The sequence below is a fragment of the Megascapheus bottae genome, chromosome 22 (genome assembly GCF_031878675.1).
Source record: "Megascapheus bottae isolate mThoBot1 chromosome 22, mThoBot2.hap1, whole genome shotgun sequence".
Lineage (NCBI taxonomy): Eukaryota > Metazoa > Chordata > Mammalia > Rodentia > Geomyidae > Megascapheus > Megascapheus bottae.
The window spans coordinates 23,459,670-23,481,663 of record NC_143530.1 but is presented as its reverse complement, the minus strand read 5'-3'; the positions used below and the strand labels follow the sequence as shown (position 1 = coordinate 23,481,663).

General features: G+C 42.3%; 1 protein-coding gene across 4 annotated transcripts in view; it reads right to left on the bottom strand.

The window, feature by feature from the left end:
- Positions 1–21,994, bottom strand: part of Atxn1 (ataxin 1) — a 407,426-nt gene that overhangs the window by 164,761 nt on the left and 220,671 nt on the right. For 3 of the 4 annotated variants that reach the window (XM_090356347.1, XM_090356348.1, XM_090356350.1), the window contains one exon: positions 20,967–21,030. The exons of the other annotated variant lie outside the window; for it this stretch is intronic. The gene's annotated coding sequence lies outside the window, so the exon portion shown is untranslated. The remainder of the gene's footprint in view (positions 1–20,966; positions 21,031–21,994) is intronic. 4 annotated transcript variants of the gene reach the window in all.

Sequence of the window (21,994 nt, the reverse complement as noted above, 5' to 3'; positions counted from 1 at the left end):
GAACCACAGAATGACTTCAGCTTTTCATGTACCTGTGATACCAAGCAATTGAACCCAGGACTTTGTACATGCTAGGCAGGTACTCTACCATTAGGCCACATTCTTGACCCAAGCATTCCTTTTTTAAAAGAGCAGAGCCAGTGTGTTATCTGTATACCCTCCACACTTAGCTTGCATATGAGAGTCATGTAGTTTGCTGTTTTTGACTTTCAGAATCTAGGTCTTATTTTGTATGTGATTAGTTGAAAGATTTCTTCCTCCCCCACCAGGAATGTAATCATTAGATCCACAGTGCATCTTATCTTCAGTGGCTCCAGAGAAATCAAAGAAAGCTGATCCATAGTTCATACAGGAGGAATCTGGAAGCTTGGCCTAATGGTAGAGTGCTTGCCTAGCATGCATAAAGCCCTCAGTTCAATTCCTCAGTACCACATATACAGAAAAAGATGGAAGTGATGTTGTGGTTCAAGTGGTAGAGCACTAGTCTTGAGGAAAGCCCAAAGATAGTGCTCAGGCCCTGAGTTCAAGCCCCAGGACTGGCAAGAAAAAACAAAAAGAAAGAATGAAAGAAAGGAAAGAAAGCAAAGGAGGAAAAGAACATGGCAAGTTTTTCTGAAGATGAGGAAGATGAAGACGACTTTGGAGCTCGAGCCTGCACATTTCATAGACTCTCCACTCTTTTAAACCTGTAATGTGTAAAATTATGTGTGGTTGTGGGGGAGGGGCTCAAGGTGAAGCCATTCCTCACATCCTTCCATACCTCACACTCAACGGCTCTCTGGTCTAAAGCCCAGGAGTGGTAACACCTGCTCTTCTACTTTGCATGGCTGGTTTACCCCTAGTGATTGGGAGAGTCTATCTCATCCATTGTACAGCAGCCCTACTTCTATTTTTTTTTTACCTTAACCCTGCTTCTATTTCTTAACTAGGCTTATCCCTGGAGCTTTCTACTTCATGTTTATTACACTCCCTGAGGAGATTTGGCCACCGAAAAGGGGGCCAGACACAGCCAGGCACAATTTAAAGATCTCCTCTTAGCTATAGCCAGGTACTAAAAGGCCCTTGAGGAAGCCACTTAGTCTCTGTTTGCAAGACTGCAACCTGTCAGTAGTCTAGTGTCAACCTTCTCCACATTTACCCAGAGAGCAGCATGCCACCAGACTTCCTTCTACCAAGAAAAAGGTTTCTATAGGGTCAACGGAAAGACTTGGCATCTATACTGTTTATGTACATTCTATCACGAGATCAGGTTGCCATCCCAACCGTAAAGTGTTAATAAGAAAAATAAAGCATACAGGCTTTTGGGGGGAGGTTAAGTACACTGGCAGTCTATTAAAATAGAAAGTTAAATACAGCCATGAGATTTCCCTTTGCAATAAAAGGAGGAAGGGGACTGCATATGACTTTACAGCCTTGCTGTAAAGGCAGTCTTTGTTCCTTACAAAACTGCAATTGACTATTTACAGAGTACTTAGATTTTCTGAAGTACTGGACTAGAACTGATCTGTGGACCTTGTTAGGAGCCTCCTAATCCAAAAGCATGCTGAGGAGAACCATGTTTAAAGAAAGCAAATTAAAGTCCCAGCAAAAGGGTGACTGAGACATCATCTACGAAATCCTCCTCCTCTTCCTCCTCCTCCGTCTCTCCCTCCTCCTCCTCCTCCCCTTCTTCTTCTTCTTCTTCTTCTTCTTCTTCTTCTTCTTCTTCTTCTTCTTCTTCTTCCTCTTCTTCTTCCTCTTCTTCTTCTTCTTCTTCTTCTTCTTCTTCTTCTTCTTCTTCTTCTTCTTCTTCTTCTTCCTCCTCCTCCTCCTCCTCCTCCTCCTCCTCCTCCTCCTCCTCCTCCTCCTTCTCTTCTTCTTCTTCTTCTTCTTCTTCTTCTTCTTCTTCTTCTTCTTCTTCTTCTTCTTCCTCTTCTTCTTCCTCTTCTTCTTCTGCTTCTTCCCATTATTATTATTATTATTATTATTATTATTATTATTATTATTATTAATGCTGTGGCTCAAACCTAGAGCCTTATGCACATTAGGCAAGTATCTACCACAGAGCTACTTACATTTCAGCCCTTCTATCATTTAGCCAATTCAAGAGTCTTTCTGTGTTGTATCCCACACCAGACTTAAGTAAACTAGAAAAGTCTCTGCTTTCATGCCCAGACACAAGGAACAGTGTGTGCTACTACACTCCACAGTACAGAATTCTATTTTCTCCCAGAAGAAGCCATCTTCTTTCTTTGACCCCATCTCTGTAGGACAGGACTCATTTTTCCAGGTGAAGCCTAGGCTGAGGGTATCATGGTTTCTGCAGGGAACTCACACAGTGGGAATGGAAGCTAATTAAATGCTCAGGACAAAAATGTAACATCGGTTGAAGACTTGTTGCAATCTGTCCATTTGCTGTGACTCATTGTTAGGGTGACAGAGACCAGGCAGCAGCTGTTTAAATTCATCACCATATTAAGCACCCAACTAAATGAACTGTTGTAAAGAAAATGGTCCAGATAGGTAATTCTAATGGTTTTTCTCTAGTTGGATCTTATTTCATGCTTTTGCATAAACAAAGCTGATGTTTCCTGCCCCCTCCCCCCTCAGAAGTTCCCAGAAAATCCCAACTTAGATCCTTGTATAGACCAAGAAAGAGTTAAGTTTTTTCTTTTCTTCACTTCCTATTTCATGGCAACAAAGACATTTAAATTCTTCAGGAAACACAGAATTCATTTATATGATAAGGTTAAAATATAAGTGTCCTGCTCAGAAGGGTTAGGAGAGAATTGATACATTTAGTGAAATCACTTTGGAATTCCCAGGTCACACATATGAAGTAAACATTATCATTAATTTGTTTCAGTGAAGGCTAAGTGAAGGTTTGTGGCCTAATAGACCTAATTAGGACTCAAAGTATCATATTTGTGGTAAGAGGGAATATTCTTTTCTGTAATAATCAAATAAAAGGCATGCTAATGATTACTGATAACATCATCCAACAACAGATTGTAAATTAATAGGGGCAAAAATTAACTAAACAATGGGATAGATGGACAAATGAATAGATGGACAAGTAGCCAATGAAAATCCATATTATATATATATATATATTCATTCTATAGTATGAGTGTCTGTCAGTGTGTACAATCTTGTATATCTTACCCAATTATCACTGCAGAAACTGGTCATCATACTTTAAGTCTTTGAATAGAAAGTCTCATCTGTCTAAGAGATTCTCGGTTAGGTATTTTCCACATGTATTTGTCTAATTTTGGAAGTAAGCATTTTTTCTTCAGTATATAGAGAATTTTGAAATAACATATAATCAAAATACTTATTTTTAATCCATTCATATAACAAGAGTAAGAATAGCAAGAAATACTAAACATGCTTAAAATTAATTAAAAAATGAATGGATGAGTAGATGGAGAAGAGGAATCATTCAATCAAAGCAATGCTAGATTAGAAGGAAAACTTTGAAAGGTTTCTCATGTCCACAAAAGGCTGAACTTCAAACATGTCAGCCAAGTACATGTCTCAGGATTAAAGGACATTCACTGGGTAGAAGCTTTCCCTTATGCCTTAAGCTAAGTTTATTTTTCAATGCATGCCTGAATAAAAAGAAAGGTAACTCAAGGTGTTCTTTGCTAAATGCAACCCCTAGAAAAGACTGGTCCTCTCTTGTTTTGAGTCTTTATAAATGTTACCATATTAGTTGTTGCTCTCTTTAGCATTTTATTTTGATCAACAAAGTATTCACTATACAACGTATATTACCTTACACTACTTTCATCAAAGTTTTGCATGGTTATAAAAGTCTCCTAACAGTGTTGTTTTTTTTTAAAGAAAGAAAACGAATTTACCTAGTAATTATTCTTGACAGTGTGACTTTCACAGTTGTAAGCAGTTGATGCCACTATAAATAAAAGTGGTATTTTAACTATTACTTTCAAAAGCAACAGTTAATAGTCGAGTTGTATAATGTGTGAAAATATACTCTGTGAAGGAGTAGAGAAATCTCTTAATAATATGGTTTAGGATATTGTTACAGTAATGGCACCTCAGATAGCATACCTACCAGTAGCCAAACTCACATTAACTTTGGGTTAGGTTGTGACTGGTTTTAGTTAATGAGGCATTAACCAGCTTAACTACAGGAATGAGTACTTATGGCTCAGGATAAAAAATTTTGGTAATAGCATCAAGTGCAAATTCAAAACACACTGTACTTCAAAAAAAAAAAGAAGAAAAAACCTCAAGGTGGATAAATCGAGATGATATCTCCAGGAAAATAATTTGGATAACCCCAAAGTAGTTCAGAGATGAAGAAGACAGTGGTATTGTATATTAAGACTGCAAATAAAATCACTTCATATCCTACACAGTTGGGGAAAAAAGGAATATTTCCAAAATACTTTATGTATGATTTCAATCATCTTTGTCAGATTAAATAGATGCAGTAAAAAATGTGATTGTTCAAACTACATCTGTAAGTTCTTAAAGGTTGACCGTCAGTCAAGGTGGGGGAAAAACATCTCAAAATTCTCTTTGAAATGGTAAAAATGACTTAAATCTAAACTTACATAGCATGAACTACAGACCTGCCAATCTACAGTTGACCTATCCTCTCTGTCCCTACGTTCTTTCTCATGTTCCTTTCCCCTCATTTCTCATCATAACTGTCTGGTGACAGGGCTCTTTCCTGCCTCTCCCATTAGACTTCGTAAACATCATATAGGTGAGGGCTTCCATGGGTAACCAAAAAAGTATGATATGTATGAGTATATAGATATAAAAAAATCTACCAAACACCTTGAAATAAAGTGTGAGGAAAGATGGGAGTTGACATGTTCAATGTACAATGTACACATACTTAGTATTATCAGAATGAAATTCCCCTATCTTATTAACATATATTCATTCTATAACAGAATGAAATTAAAAACAATAAGGTAATAAAGTGTTAAGAAACAACTGAGCAGGAAGGTATGCTACTTCATCCCAAAAGGCTGTTTTCATCAGTCCTATCTGAAGTATGAAAATGACCATAGTACAAAGATGTCATTGATCTTTTTGTTAAAAATGTTGGTTAGCTCACTCTAACTTTCTTACCTATGATAACTGTGCAAGCATCAAGACCATAACTCTGGTGTTCCCTGGACGCCTTCTCTCTGTATCATTTGATTCAATATCGTCCCTGTTGCTAATATCAGTCATGTTTATCCACCCTACTACTTCTCTCTTAGAATAGAGTGTCAAATTCCACACTGATCCTACACACACACACACACACACGCGAGCGTTCTAGATCATACTAAAGTGAAGCACCCATCAATCCACTCCCTTCTTTCCAAAGCTCTTGTTACTGCTGCCTCATGCTTCCCAATTGCCGTTCTCTTCCCAACGGTGTCACTCCCCTTCTCTTCTCACAGGCAACTCTTCCTCGAGAGTACTCATCACTTCCCAGAACTTGTGCCTTGTGTCTCAGTGGCCCTCCCTGCGTACATCTCCATCCTAAAGGGAGGCCAATTTCAAAAATCATCTTCTATGGAAAATTTCTAAACTTTCCCCAATGAGAAGGAACCACTTCTCTATCCCCCAACATTTTTTTTCCCAGTCCTGGGCTTGGGCTCAGGGCTTAAGCACTGTCCTTGGACTTTCTCAAGGATAGAGCTCTACCACTTGAGCCTCAGCACCACTTCCGGCTTTTTTCTATGTCTGTGGTACCGAGGAATCGAACCCGGGTCTTCGTGCATGCTAGGCAAGCACTCTACCACTAGGCCAAACTCCCGCCCCCCCCCAACATTTTTTTTTTTTTACTATTAGTATACACTTTATCAACTGCTTCCTTATGCCATCATTACTTATATACTTTCTTGAGCCACTTTCGGGTCATCTGACTCTACAGGGCAAAGAATGTAACTTCTGTATAACCTACGACCATATGACTATTCAACGTGTGGTCCAGACCACACGACCAAATGACTCTTATGCACTTTACTGAGTTCATGGTAGCCATTCATTTAATACTTGACTGGATGAACTCAGAAGGAAAATACAACATCAAAACCAAACATTATTTACATGATTTATTCAAAGGTCAGATCATGTGTTAGCCACATAAAATGACAGTAAAACTTAGTAGACAGCAGAAGACAAATTTATCAACATTCTGAATGAAGAAGACAAATGTTACCTTGGGCCAAGCCATTCTCTGAAGGATTTTTATCTTTTACTAACAGGTACCAATTTTTAGGGGAATGTCAGCAGAAGATCTATCTGCTGTTGACAATAGTATGATCTTGTCACTTCAATGAATCAGTTGGCTGTGTAAATAGTGACATCAGAGTTTTTAAAAAGTTATCTGTCATTTCCAGTAGACTGATAACACAGATGTGCCAGAAAATAAATTTACTCCCATCGGATGCAGCCATAACACAACTTGAGATGATCTATGCTCACCAATTACAAAGAAGGTGCTTAATGAAATTAGGGGCTGGCTGGGAAGTCAGATGGCTGCACACTGGCCACTAGAGGGCATTAACTTGTGAACAGAGGAATCCTAACTTGTATAATTCAATGAATGAACAGAGTAACTACCTCCCCTCATGAAATCCTACCCAAATCCCTTTATGTTTTAGCACAGCAGACATTTCAGGAAACAGACTTGAGTTGTGGGAGACGAGGACCAGGGGTTGACACGTACTATTTTCTTCAGGGTATTCCCCTCCTCCATGGAGATGTGTAGCAGCATCAAGTCTGAAACCTCTGAAATGTTTTCCAGACTGCTGACTAATGTTTTCAGAAATTCAAGCTGATCATACATCTGGTGCACACAAAAAGGTATTCCCTTCAGGAAGCAGGAGAAACAGAAGCCAACACAGGAAGGGCCGAATGAAAACTGTATTCAGGTCGGATGAGAGTCAGCGGGCAGTGATTGATGCTCTGTTCCAAGCTACTTCATTCCCTTATTGGTTGCCCTGGCAACCAGGTGACTTGTCTGCTAGCTAGGTTTCCTTTGGTACCTAAGCTGATAATACTGCTGATTCTGACCCCCACCTGTCTCACTGCCATGTTTTCCCTCACCCAGAGCCCTAATCTTTGCAGATACTCTTCTGTTTAATTACCAGGCAGTGTGCCCTGAGGCAGCCAGGTGTCCACTGGCAGTAGAACACAGGAAGGCCTCCCCACTCCACTCAGCCTCAAGGTGGGGAGGCTATCATTATCCACAAAGCCAGCTCCTTAGAAGGTCTGCGATCGTGTCTTACGTAAAAGATTTTACCGCATAGTTTTCATGTACGATGCCTCTTTCTCACAAAGCATTATTTGTTTAACTCCAGCCAAAGATATAATTTGCTCCCATGTTTTGAAGCTTAGGAAATTTATTATAATCACAGGACCAAGAAATAAGCTAAACACAGAAACAGGCATATCTCAGACCATCTCTCAACTCAGAGGAAAGTAATACATTCCTAATTAAAAGTAAAGTCACTGTGTTGTTTCTGGCAGTCTCCCAATTAGGAACCTATACTCCAAGGGCAATGTTAGCATATCAGTTTTTGAAACACTAAGTGAAAAAAATGATAAGAAAGCACTGCATTTCTACATCCTAAACTTTTAAAAGACACTCTCTGCTAAGATACAGACAGATTTAGAATATGAGCATTTTTCCCCTTACAATATGTCAAAATGCAAAAAAAAAAATCAAGTGAGCTGTACAAAGTACGTCATTAGCCTTGTGATGGGCTTTGTGGCGTTCTACAAAGCCCACACATTTTCAACCAACAGAATTTTCAAACACCAACAGCAATAAACAGCCATTCCTTCTTTCCTGCAAGTCAGAGTGAGCGCCAAAGCCAGAAGAAGCAAGGGCACTAACCAAAGAGTCCATTCTATGGAAAAGAAGAGGAATGTCTTTAGATCCTCTCTGCCGGTCACCTCTGCCATGGAACCAGAAATGAATAAGCAGCACTTTCCAGGAATTTGTGACATGTTTACTTTTTGTACTTGTGACCAAATATTATATAGCAAGATAGGGTTGAGAAGCCACCTGGGTCTTGCCATTGCCACAGAAGACATTGTAAGTAGAATAGGTGCTATGTTCTATTCCTTTTAATGAAAGCACATCTAGAAGTTCAACTGATGGCTAGGGAGATGTTTGAGGGCATACAGAATCCCCTGAATGTTAACAGATCTAATCTCATGAATGAATCTTTCAGCCACTCCACTGAGATGTATTAAATACCTAGCAACATGCTTATCTTCATTAAACAGCAACTGTCCTCTCAAACAGTATGTGTCACGACAGAGATTACCGTTCACCCTAATGGAAAGTGATCAAAAGCCCCACATTTCTTTGGTTTGCTTGCTCTGAAGCCTGTTCCAGCTTTAGTTTCGACACAGAGTACATCAAAAGAATACTGCTATCACTGGAGATTTGAAACATTTAAAGTCCGTAGTACTAGTGAGAAACTATACTTCAAACTATAGGAAAGGGGAGCCAAACATTAAAGCCAACTTCCGCCTTTCCCTCTGCAGTGCAATACATAGTGATCTATAAATATGTGTAGCCTGTCTGTTTAAATATACACCTCTGGAAAAGACAAGCAGGCTGGAAAATCTTGCTATTTACAAGGCAAGATGCACCCACATCAATCGAATGAACAGTAATGGGTTTTAGGGGTATGGGAGAAGGATGAAATAATCAAGAATGTGTGATTTCCATGCTCAGGTGGGTATTTGCCTTCCTGGGTTTGAAGAAATAACACAGTTTTCTTGGAGAGCAGAGGATCACATTTCAAACCAGGGTCAGCAGGAGAATATGACCATTCATGTGAGCCACAAGCCCTCTTCACAGACCCATGAAGAAAGCGGCAGATGGGGAGAATGATAGAAGAGGAGATATCACATCCATCAAGAGGCATTGGTTTTATAAACGGATTTGTTGAGTTGAAATCCTCTTTGTACTACTAATTAAAGAAAAAAAAAGAATGTAGACATAAAAACGAAGGGCATATAAAAAAAGAGAAAGCAGAGAAGGGTGAGCTTAAGACTTCTTCCTCCTGTGACATCTCTCCAGCGCTAGCCTTTATACAGAGTAAACTATTTGGGCTGATAACTCCTTTGAATGCCTCCAAGCCCAGACATTTATTCCGAATCCTTTAAGCTGAAAGACTAGCCTTGTGTGTGAGCTACTTCCAACCTTAGCTTTTCTAATTAGACTATCTTCTGCTACAGAGAACAGCATCTGTGAAAAGCAACACAACCAGCCGGCCCCAGAAAATAAAATAGGAATGGAATAAATTCTCCTCTCTTTCCCATCAAACTGTTTTTTCTTCTTTTCCTCAAATAAGAACTAGCTCCTGATTGTCAAACCGAAAAGTTTGTGTCATGAAAGGGCCCTGTAGAGAATTTTTTTTAAAGGTTCAGCTTGCAAGAATTTTACCAGCTGACAAGACATTAATTACCAATGATTTCCTAGATTCCTGGGGGCAGTGGAGGCTGGGAGCCAGGCTGCAGGCCTAGGAGAGAGCTCTCAGGGGACGCAGCAGAACAGCCAACCCTCTCCTTCTTTCTTAGCTGCTAGACTCAGCAGCTGAACTGCATTTTACCTTCTCACCTACATTTAAATCTTCTCATCCCCACTAGAGGGCCAGGATAGAGAAAATCTTTGCTTGACAATATGGAGGCTGATTTAGGATTTGAGCCCAGCTAGGCACTGGTAACTCACTCTAGTTAATTGCAAAGCTGAGCCCGGAGGATCGTGGTTTGAAGCCACTTCGGTGGCCAAGAAAGTCTAGGAGACTCTAATCTCCAATTAACCAGCAAACAAGCCATAGTGGATCTGTAGTTGAAGTGGGAACAGTGGTAGTCTTCAGCTAAAAGGTAAGGGACAGTATCTAGGCTGAGTTCAAGTTCTAGTCTCAAACCTAGTTTCAGAACACACAAACACACACACACACACACACACACACACACACACACACACACACACACACACAATTTGCCCCAGGAATAAGTGAAAAATTTGAGGTGAAGGCGACTTTGTTTCTCAAAGGGACCTTGCCTCAGAAGCCTCAACTGAAATTATATCAAACACAGGACACCTTCAACTGTCATACAGGCTTAAAACTTCAGTTATCTCCCATTCCTTCCTTTCTCTTGTTTCTTACGTCAGAACAGTGAACCCATTTTGGTCAAGTCGTTCCTCATCGTGGTGCCCACATCTGGCTCTCCATTCTGCACCTGCCATACTTTTCAAGCTCTTATCTCCTCACACGGGCCCCAGCTTTTGGTGATTTCACCATCTCCTGGGTTAATGGACACAGTTGCAAGGCTAATCTCACTGGAACGTTTGGTCACATCACTGACCTGCCAAAAAGTCTCCAGTGACCACTCATCTCCATCAGGGCTCTCCCTATGGCCTTGCCCTGCCCCACTTGAAGCAGCAATAGGCAAAACAACCCTCCTCTTCTCTCTACCATTGCCGGCTCCAAACTCCACATGAAGCATCATTTCCCAGTCTGAAGACACAGGAGCAAACAAAATTTACTTTCTCCTCTATATGTAGTCAGCAATGAACAGAGATACCTTTTGTGAACATACGTGTGTGTGTGTGTGTGTGTGTGTGTGTGTGTGTGTGTGTGTGTGGTGTGTACACATGCACACGTGTGCATGCATGGGATCCACACATATCAAATCAAGCAAACAGTTCAGTAGATCTACCAGCTGGATATCCTGGAATATAATTCAACTCTGACATGTCCATCCTAGAGATAGTACTGGCTCCCACAGTTGAGGCCTCCCCTCCTCTTTATAGAGCCCACTCACAAGCCTCAGGTTGTTGCCCCAATTTGTACAGAGCTCAGAGAAACATCTTTCTAGTTTACCAGGTTTATTTCGTGCAGGACATTTCAGAGGGTGCAGGAGAAGGAATGCACAGAGCTGAGCATGAAGGTAGAGGTGTAGATCTTCATTTCCCTTCTGAGAGGACCACCCTTCAGAGACCCTCATCTATTCAACTCCCTGGATGTCATTCAAACCTTGCTTTCCATAGGCATGACTGATGGCCTCACTGGACATCGGAGATCATCTTAACCTTCAGCTTCCTAACCTTCCAATCCTGCCTTCATTTTCCTGCTGACTGGTCCTCACGCTGAAGTTGCCTAGGGGTGGCTCGCTGTCCATCGGTTTAATCGTATACAAAAGATACTTTCCATTTTGTAGAGTCAAAGGATTTTATGGGTTGTATTCCAGGACATAGGAAGGGCAGACGAGCAGCTCACTGGCTATCACACCTAGAAATTTGCTGGTGGCTTTTGTTCTTGGGTCTTCCGTGCACTCTGGCTTCTCTGAACCAAATGATACGTGGTGAGACATGGCTGAGAGGTCCTAACACAAGGGGCAAGACTCCCAACAACCTGTGCAATCATGACTATTTTTTATGCCATGAACTTTCCCTCTTTCCACATTGATTTCCAACATAGGTGAACACACTCAGCAGCTGTGCCTTGTTCAGAAGAGCAGGATCCCTTCCAGGATGCTCTGTTTCTGGGCCCAGCTAGAGCTGAATGCTGGCCATTATTAGGTCTGGGCAGCAGGTGCAAAACTGAGACATCCCAAACCAGAAGATGATGTAGTGCTGATGCAATCATGGAAGAACCTAGACAGGTTCACTTAACTTCAGTTTATTTGTAAATGAGAGGATCGTGATTTTCTTACTTCCTCAGAAGGAGCAAACGCAGGTTGGCACCCCATCTTACAAGGACTGAGTGAAGGTGAGGAATGGACTATGCAGCCACACAGTGAGAGAGCTAAGAGAGAACCGAGAGAGAGCGAAGTCTGAAAGACCAGGCTTTTAGTGAGAGCCCAGCATCCAACTAAATTGGATTTAATTCGCCTATGTCCTAGTGATTTTCCATTCACCATCGCTAATTAATGTGAGCTGTGTTATTTTCATTAACACTCTTTTAATTTTAGTAAATATCTCTGGGCCAGATCTCTTCAATTTTCCAAGGCCAGGTGTCAGGGATGTGCATAGGCTATGAGTCTAGCAATTCTTTCCTCTGCTCATTCTGTCACATTCCACACATTCTTGGAGACCCTACTGTGTGCTGGGGAATCAAAGGATAAGTGCAATGCTATAAAACACAGCAGATGTCCCTTCCAGGACAAAGCTTTGAAGCCATTAATTGTCAGTGCCATTCTCCTGGATTCCTCTCTTCCTCCGTGATTCTGAAGGAGGCTTCCACATGGCCAGAGAACAGATCAAAGCTGCCTGTGTCACCGAGTTGGCATCGAAGTCTCCACTGGGGAAACACCCGACTCACAACACATACTGCATGAGTGAGAAATAAACTTTGATTTTTGCCAAGCCACAGAGGGCTAATTGTTTCTGCCACAAAAACTTACCCCATCCTAATATAATAGTTTTCACTCTCTTTGCTACCACTGTTTGGCAATAATAGATCCATACATAAAGAAGCCTTATGGTAGTTCTCAAATATTTTTCCTTTATTTCTTTTAATTTCCTTAATGTTACCTGTAATCATGCTTCTCCTCTTTAACTAGGCAACAGTCTCTTGAAGATAGTGATTTCGAAATTGATTTTCAAGGCTTTCTTCCTCATTCTCTAACTCCCTTCCTCCTCCCTCTCCCTAACTTCCCCCACATTTAAAGGTGAGCCCTAGGTGCAGTGCAAACAATGGCTAAACTATTTCCTCCTGGGAAGTCATCCCTAACATATGATGACAATTCCTGAGTTTTGGTCACTGTGCAGGCATGGGCCACAAGGAATTCAATGCAGTGGTCACTGCATTTCACATGTGACCTCAGAATTCCATATCAACTAGCACTAACCATAGGTTAGTTCACTTTGCTGTGTAAATAGGCTGTCTCTTTAACACTTTAGGATTCCTATTTATTCCTTTGCTACAGAACCAGATAACTGATGAGACCGTGGGCCACTTCACGCCTTGATGCCTCCAGTTCCCTTGTCTGTAAAAGGAGAATTCGAATGTCTCCAGAACAGTATTTTGAAGATTATATAAGTGAATACATGTAAAATATTAAGAAAATTATTTGAAGTACTAAGCTACAGTAGCACAGAGCATAACCTGATTAAAATCCTAATAATATTTAGAGCATCTTCTAAATGACAGGTAGTAGAGAAATAAGGATAAATTATTGTGACCTAGTCCCTGAACTTAACATCTAGTAGAGATGATAGATACATAAACAAATGACTGATGCAAAATGTTATAGAGCCAGAAAAAGAGAGAACATCTGATTGCATGTACACACAGATACACACAGCATGCAGATGTGCATGTGTACAATATATACACAGAAGTATACAGATGTTTGCATGCACACAGACCCAAACACGCACATACACACACTCTCCAGAGCATATGTGTACAAATATTGGCAACTGGTGAGTGACAGACCAAGAAGACCAAGAAGATTCTCCTTGCACTTAGCAGAAGGGAAACTTGCAAAAGCTCCCTGGAGACCACGAAGCGCTGACCCAAGCCTTCCTATGAGTCACTCTTGCCAGGCAAGTCAGGGTACAAGGGCGGTTTGGGCAATTATGGAGTGTGAGTAGAAACATCAGACAACATTTATCCATTCGACAAACCAGAATTGAATGCCTCGTATGTGCTTAGCACCCAGGAAAAATCCTTGGACATAGCGGTAAATGAGGACAATGGCTTTTCTGCTTTCCTTGAGCCAAGTTCTCACAGAAGAGACAAACAAGCTAGCAACAATTCACACACAACCAAGTGCTATGAAAAAGACAGCCAGGGGGCCGGGAGTTTGGCCTAGTGCTAGAGTGCTTGCCTAGCATGCACGAAGACCTGGGTTTGATTCCTCGGCACCACATACATAGAAAAAAGCCAGAGTGGTGCTGTGGCTCAAGTGGTAGAGCCCTAGCCTTGAGAAAATCCAGGGACAGTGCTCAGGCCCTGAGCCCAAGCCCAGGACTGGCAAAAAAAAAAAAAAAAAAAAAAAAAGGCAGCCAGGACACCTGCACTGGGGTGACCTGCTAGACCAAAGGGAAGAAACAGGAACAAAGCAGAAGAGAATCATATGCCTGAGCCTTGATTTTCATGAGGAAAGTTTCCCCAAACTTGTCGCTCTGCCCTTTCCTTCCCGTATATGTCTGGAATACGATACCTGGATGGGGCCTAGCATGAAGTTGGCCCAGGCCCTCTTTGGGCTGAACTCATTCTCTTGCTCTCAGACTCAGAGGAAAGAGAAAATTGTGTGGGTCCTAATGTTGAAGAACTTGTTCTCTACCTGGAAAGATTCCTTTGGGTCCTAAAGCAATATATATCAAAAGTAGACACACGTGGTAAGTGTCAATATATTCCAAGTTACCAGGACTAAACTGGGGAGTCAGGGAGTAAGGAAAGGATGGATTTCTTTGGTTGTTGATCTAGCTACAACATTTTTGTTAGCCATTATTAGTCACAAAGGTTTCTATTTGGGTTTCTACCCCTCTTACAACTTCCATCTTATTTCTTAGTTGGCTCAAAACTTGTGAAAGGAAGCAAATTCTTTTAAGATGAAAAAATTTAAAAATATAACATACAAATCTTTCCTCCCCTCACAGACCTCAAAACTAAATAAGGAATCACTATCTTAGTCTATCAAACTTGTCACCTTAATGAACGCTCCTTCAAATGTCTCACTTGATAGCTCTGAAGATATTGCTAGACAGATAAATCTGGCCCCCAAGGCAAATGCGAGACAGGGTGCACTGAAGGGTGGGAGAAAGGGGTAGCTTAGCATCTGTGAAAATCTAAGGTACACCTTCCATGGTCAACAGTTCCAGAAGGAAACTATTCATATGTTGCAACCGTATAGCTACATGAAAATAGAAAACTTCTAGGTGGGGTGTTGGTGGTTCATGCCTCTCATTGTAGCTACTTAGAAGGCTGTGATCTGAAGACAGAAGTTTGAAGGCAGCCCAGGGAGAAAACTCTGTGGGACTTTTATCTAAAAATTAACCAGCCGGAAGTGGAGATGAGGTGCAAATGATAAAATGCCTATCAGCCTTGAGCAAGTAAGTCGTGAACACACGCCAAATTCATACTGTTCACACATACACGAATTAAAACATGCTAAAAACAAAGAAGTTATTGAATTTATCTTTGAAAACTTTAAGGATCTATTCCAATATAGTTTTATGCTTGTAAAAATCATACTTGTGAAATGTATTTCAATATATTTATATACTTGTGTCACAACTTCCTTGCAAGACAGAATGGAAATATGACATTGTCATGAACAAATATGGTATGGTTCCTATCCACAAGACTTAGCTCTGGAAATTAGGTTTTTGTTTTGTTTTGTTTTGATTTTTAAGAAAAAGAAGAGCAACAAGATAGTGTCAGATGGGTGGTCCAGATTTTCAAAAACATTTCTGGGGTTCAGAAACAAGTAGGCCCTGGTGAAATAGGAGTGTTTACAATGACTTCATGCCAGATTAGATAGGTGAGAAGTGTCAGACACATGTACAGAGACATGGAGAAACCACAGTTGAGACTGAATTTCGGGTACGATCTCCTGGAAGGCAGAAACACCGTATTTCTCATTGTAGCCCACTAGGCCTGCCCTGTGCTGTGCTTCCCTGCATATCATACTGTTTTTTGTCCCTGTCCACCTTTCAGCCAGGAGCAGCTGATGGTCATGTACAGGAAGTTCTGTCACCCTGCCATGCCATTACAACACAGGCACTCCATTAGCATGTAAGGAGAAAAAGAAGGAGGAGGATGAGGAGGAAGAGAAGGAAGGGGAGGAAGAGGAGGAGGGGGAGGAGGAAGAGGAGGGGGAAGAAGGAAGAGGAGAAGGAGGAGCAGGAGGAAGAAAAAGAGGAGGAGGAGGAGGAGGAGAAGGAGAAGAAGGAGAAGGAGAAGAAGAAGGAGGAGGAGAAGGAAAAAGAGGAGGAGGAGGAGGAGGAGGAGGAGGAGGAGGAGGAGGAGGAGGAGGAGGAGGAGGAGAAGGAGAAGGAGAAGGAGGAGAAGGAGAAGGAGAAGAAGAAGAAGAAGAAGAAGAAGAAGAAGAAGAAGAAGAAGAAGAAGAAGAAGAAGAAGAAGAGGAAAAGAAAGAAGAGGAGAAGAAGGAGAAGAAGAAGAAGAAAAGAAAGAAGAGGAGGAGAAGGAGAAGAAGAAGAAGAAAAGAAAGAAGAGGAGGAGAAGGAGAAGAAGAAAAGAAAGAAGAGGAGGAGAAGAAGAAGAAAAGAAAGAAGAGGAGGAGGAGAAGGAGAAGAAGAAGAAAAGAAAGAAGAGGAGGAGGAGAAGGAGAAGAAGAAGAAGAAGAAAAGAAAGAAGAGGAGGAGGAGAAGGAGAAGAAGAAGAAAAGAAAGAAGAGGAGGGGCCGGGAGTTTGGCCTAGTGGTTAAAGTGCTTGCCTAGCATGCATGAAGACCGGGTTCGATTCCTCGGTACCACATACGTAGAAAAAAGCCGGAAGTGGTGCTGAGGCTCAAGTGGTAGAGCTCTAGCCTTGAGAAAGTCCAAGGACAGTGCCCAGGCCCTGAGCTCAAGCCCAGGACTGGCAAAAAAAAAAAGAAAGAAGAGGAGGAGGAGAAGGTGAAGAAGAAGAAGAAGAGGAAGAGGAAGAAGAAAAGAAAGAAAGAACAGGAGGAGAAGGAGGAAGAGGAAGAGGAAGAAGAAAAGAAAGAAAGAACAGGAGGAGAAGGAGGAAGAGGAGGAGGAGGAAGAAGAAGGAGGAGGAGGAGAAGGAGGAGGAGGAGAAGGAGGAGGAGGAGGAGGAAGAGGAGGAGGAGAAGAAGGAGAAGGAGAAGGAGGAGGAGGAGAAGAAGGAGAAGGAGGAGGAGGAGGAGGAGAAGAAGAGGAAGAGGAAGAAGAAGAGGAAGAGGAAGAGGAAGAAGAAGAAGAAGAAGAAGAAGAAGAAGAAGAAGAAGAAGAAGAAGAAGAAGAAAGAAGAGGAGGAGGAGGAGGAGGAGAAGGAGGAAGAGGAGAAGGAGGAAGAGGAGGAGGAGAAGAAGGAAAAGGAGGAGGAAGAGAAGAAGACAAAAAAGGAGAAGGAGAAAAGAAAGAGGAGGAAGAGGAGGAGAAGGAGGAGGAGGAGGGGGGGGGGATCTCCATTGCTAAGGCAGGAGGTGCACAGCCCTGCTGCCACCTCTGGAGTCTGCAAAATGGTACAGCAGCACTGCCCTCATCATGTTCCAAGCTGGACAGGGACAGACGCAATGTTAGCAGCAGGGATAGATAGCAGGATGCCAATGTGCACATTCCCCAAACTATCACAGGCTGCAGGAGGGGAAAAGCAGAGGAGAAGCTGGAGAAGGAAAAGGACTATCAAGGCTGTATTCGCCCTGCCCAGGATATACTGGCTGTCATAGGCATTAAGTTTTTCTGGCTACACAGACATGTTGCTATGGAACCAGAACATGCCATTGCCACTTGGCCATTAGCAAATAAAACTGCAGTACTGACAAGGACATTTTGCTGGATTTCTCTTAAAGGGATAGCATGGATGTTAAGTGTTTGTCTGAGCTTAGAAATAAGAGCAGTATTGAACACACAGAGAAGCAGAGGCTAGTGGCTCTAGTTTCACAAGGTCTGTGCATGTGAGCACCAGCCTGTGAGTTTACTTTTGGTCCTTCCTTCCCTTCCCTTCCCTTCCCTTCCCTTCCCTTCCCTTCCCTTCCCTTCCCTTCCCTCCCTCCTTCCCTTCCTTCCTTCCTCCTTTCCTTCCTTCCTCCCTTCCTTCCTTCCTTCCTTCCTTCCTTCCTTCCTTCCTTCCTTCCTTCCTTCCTTCCTTCTTCCCTCCCTCCCTCCCTCCCTCCCTCCCTCCCTTCCCTTCCCTTTCTCTCTCTCTCTCTCTCTCTCTCTCTCTCTCTCTCTCTCTCTCTCTCTCTCTCTCTCTCTCTCTCTCTCTCTCTCTCTCTCCTCTCTCTGCCTTTCTTTTTCTTCCCCCCTTCATGCTGGGGATTGAACCTAGGGCCTCATGCATTCTATGTCATGACCTACATCCTAGCCTCTGAGCTTCAAACCTCATGGCTTCAGTTTAGGTCCTAGTTTCCCCTCATTTGTTTTTTTAAAAAACAGATCATAACATTTTGCATAATAATTTTTGTGTGTGTGCAACAACCACTACAAGATCTTAAAGGTCTGTTCTTCAGGACTTGGTGCTGTTGACAGATGGGGGAACCTTTAAGAGGTGAGATCTAGAAGTAAGTTAGAAGACTGGGGGGAATGCTTTGGGAGGGCTATTGGGACCCATGCACCTTTCTGTCACTCTCTGCTTAACAGCCACCATGAAATAAACAGCTTTGTATATCACAAGTTGCCCTATAAAATATTCTGCCTGGCCACAAGCCCAAGCAACCAGGCCAACTGTTATGGTCAGTCAAAAAGAAACTTTTCTCTAAGTTATATATCTCAAGTATTTTCTCATCATGATGGAAAACAGACAGTACACTTGTCATGAATGTACATTCTCGCCATATGGGGACAGGAGAAACCACTATTCAAGTAATAAATAGATGATCCCGGGGTGAATCATCATATTTCAGATTCCTCTTGGCACAGAGTGGATGCCAGATTATCCCTATGTGGGTAAAGAGACCTACCAACGTCTGCAATAATGACTTCAGTAGGTCCAGAAGTACAGTTCCCATTTGTTAAGAAGAAAAGATGACAAATGTGACTAAAAACAGACAGACTCAGGCTCTTCAAGCCACCTTTAGACCAACACAGATGAGACCAAACATTGTTCACTAACCTAACTGGACAAAATTCAGAGCTAGATTGAGCAGAGAACGCCATCAAAGAACTACAGGATAGTCTTTCCCACGTTTTCATCTTCTTATACTCAACTCCATCTGATCAGTCACATCACTGCACTCTTTATAAATCCTAAAGCAATTTCCTTTTCCTCCCCCCCACCCCTTTCAGTACTGGGGTTTGAACTCCGGGCCTCACATTTGCTTAACATGTTTACTTGGCTGGCACTCTACTACTTGAATATCTAATGTTTTGCTGGTTATTATGCAGCTGGAATTCTTCTCAACCTTTTCTGCCCAGACTGGCCTACAACTTTCTCTGAAAGTCTTGATAATTGCAGCCCACATTTGTACTGCACCCCAAGAACCTGCTTAGCCATTAGTCTCTGCAGGTGTGGGTAGCCCTGGGCCGGGGAATGCAGGCCTGCAGCTGAGGAACGCACACCTACAGGTGTACCACAGCTTCTAGCTGCAAACCGGCCGTACCTCCCAACATCAGCCCATGACCATGTGGCACTGAAATGTAGGACTTGGAAAGACCACAGAGGAAGTTGTTCTCTCTCAGCAGGGCTCCATACAGAGATGTTCTGGATAGGCTCAGATCACCACGTTCTACATTCCCTTCCTTGCATGGTAGATACCTGCCTATCTCTCTGTTAAGCCCACTTCCTAGTTTCTAAATATGATTGCAAGGAGTCAAACAGTCAGTCAAACAGCATCACTCTTGACATTCTCCTTAGGGGAATGAAACATAATGGTTAGTTTATGAATACTCAGATCAAGTTAAATTAACTAACCAAATGGAAGCCCTTGGAGAGAGAAGCTGTGGATTCAAGACTCAGTTTTGTGCAAGATGAAAACCATGTAGCCAGAGGTCAAATATTCCTCTTATAGTCCAGTTGCTGACTTCCACAGACAAGGGACTTGAAATGCCCTGGGCCTCAGCTGCCTCATCTGCACATAAGGCATTTTCCAGACAAGCCTGAAGATCTGTTTACTTTTCAAACTCATGATTCTTTGTATTCATGAAACAGAGCAGCCATGTGAACAAACCAGATGGTTTCGCCTTTCAACATCTCTGTACACTAATCACTGGAGGAAAAAAAAAACACCTCTTTCGTCCTCTCTGCAAGCCCGACAAGGTACCAGCAACAGCAGTGAGGAAGCCTAAGAGACAAACTGTAGGAACTGCCTAAAATAAATGGTGAAGAAAGCGGGGTATGGTGGTACATGCTTGTAATTGCAGCATTTGGAGAGGTTGAGAAAGGGAGATTTTGAGTTTGAGGTCACTCTGGCCTCCCTTGGGGGACCTTGTCTCAATGAACAAAAAGACAAAACCAAATAACTGAAGAAACAGCAGCAGATCCTATGGGGAGGGCTGCAAGAGACAAGAGCTGACGAAGAAGGAGACCACATGAGAAAAGTTTCTGGAGCCTGTATATTACTGTGAATTACCATATATATTTTCAGTTTTAGTTTTTGCTGGTCCCAACTCAGGGCCTGGGTGTGGTTCTGAGGCTCACTGTGCTCCAGGCTAGCACTCTACCATTTGAGCCATAGCACCACTTCCAGCTTTTTCATCGTAGTTTATTGGAGAAAAGAGTCACACAGACTTTTGTGCCTGGGCTGTCTTTGAACCATGATCTTTAGATCTTAGCCTCCTAGGGTAGCTAGGATTACAGGCATGGCATGAGCCATTGGTGCTGGGATCACATATTTGTTTTTTTTTTTTCTTGGAGTTTCACAACATTGGGTAAAATTTTTGTGGGGAGAGTGGGGTGGTAGTGGGGCTTGAATTCAGGATCCTGGTGCTCTATCACTTAAGCCATAACTCCAGTTCTGTTTTGTGCTTATTGTTTTCTGAGATAGGATCTGTTTTCGATCAAGGCTTGAGCCTGGACCATTCTTGCTGGTATGGCAGGCACATTTTCCACATCCAGCTTCCCTCTGGAGATGAGAGTCTTACAGACTCTTCCACCCAAGACTGGCCTGGAACCATTGTAGTCTTAGTCTCAGCCTCTCACACAGCTCAAAAATGACAAGTGGGCACCACCATTTCCAGGTGTGGGTTGAGAAGGGTTTTCACGTGGATGCCTAGAGTTGGCCTTCAATTGTGATCCTTCTGATCTCAGCCCCCAGGTAGCTAAGCTTACAGACACGAGCCCTCAGTGACCAGTTGCATAAAACTTTGATATGGGTGAAAACATGATAAACGGATCACTCACCCTCTGAACACAGCAGGTTTGTGCCTTGTCACTGAGAAAATTTTGGTCTAATTTCTTTGGAAAACTGAAAAAGAGAAAAGAAAGGAAAAAATTAGAAAACAAGATAAAGCTCATTTTTTTGAATCAGCACAGGTAAGCAGGCCTAGCAATTGTAGGGAATTTCAGAACCCACAACTTTGGCACTTCCTAGATTTATGGTACACAACTAATTAACAATGGGTAAAGGCTTGTTCGGTTAAATATATGAATTTAAACATAAAGATTTAAATAACCGCAACCGTGGATTATCTATCATGAGATAGGTGAGTCTTATGACAAGGAGCATATACTGTGGTGTATGGGAAATAATTTTTAAGTGGGTCTTTAAAAATATCCTCATCAAAAACAAATATTCTGTCCAAAGACATGTGCTGTGGCTCATGACTGGAATCCTAGCTACTCAGAATACTGAGAGCATTAGATGTTAGTTTAAATCTAATCCAAGCACAAAGACCCAAGAGATTCTATTTCCAATTACCCAGCAAAAAGCTGCACTGGAGGTATGGTTCATGTACTACAGTGCTAGCTAAGCAAACAAACCCAGCAAGTGTGAGACCCTGAGATCAAGCATTGGTACAGACAGATAAATAAATAAATGACATGTCCTGTGCAGACAGGACTGGTGAAACACATCTCAATAGATATTCAGAAGACTGTTTATCATGCTCAGTCCTTTCAAAACAATGGCACCTGCTCGAGTCCATTGCCCACAGCCGACTGTGATTTGGTTCATATGGAAACATGGATTTGGCAGAGGTGCGGGAGGTCATCTAGCAAGTCAACTGAGCAATCCCATGAGGAAGCTATGGTATCTGATACCCGCCAAACATGGATGGGAACTGACACGGTAAGGGAGTTGGGCATAGGAAGTCTGAAGGCAGGCAGATAAGGGAGTGACAGCAAAAGACTTTCATCTACACCCCAGAAGCAATTCAGTTCAAGGGGCAATATTGGAACATGTCTGCAGACCAGACCTTACAGAGCTAGGA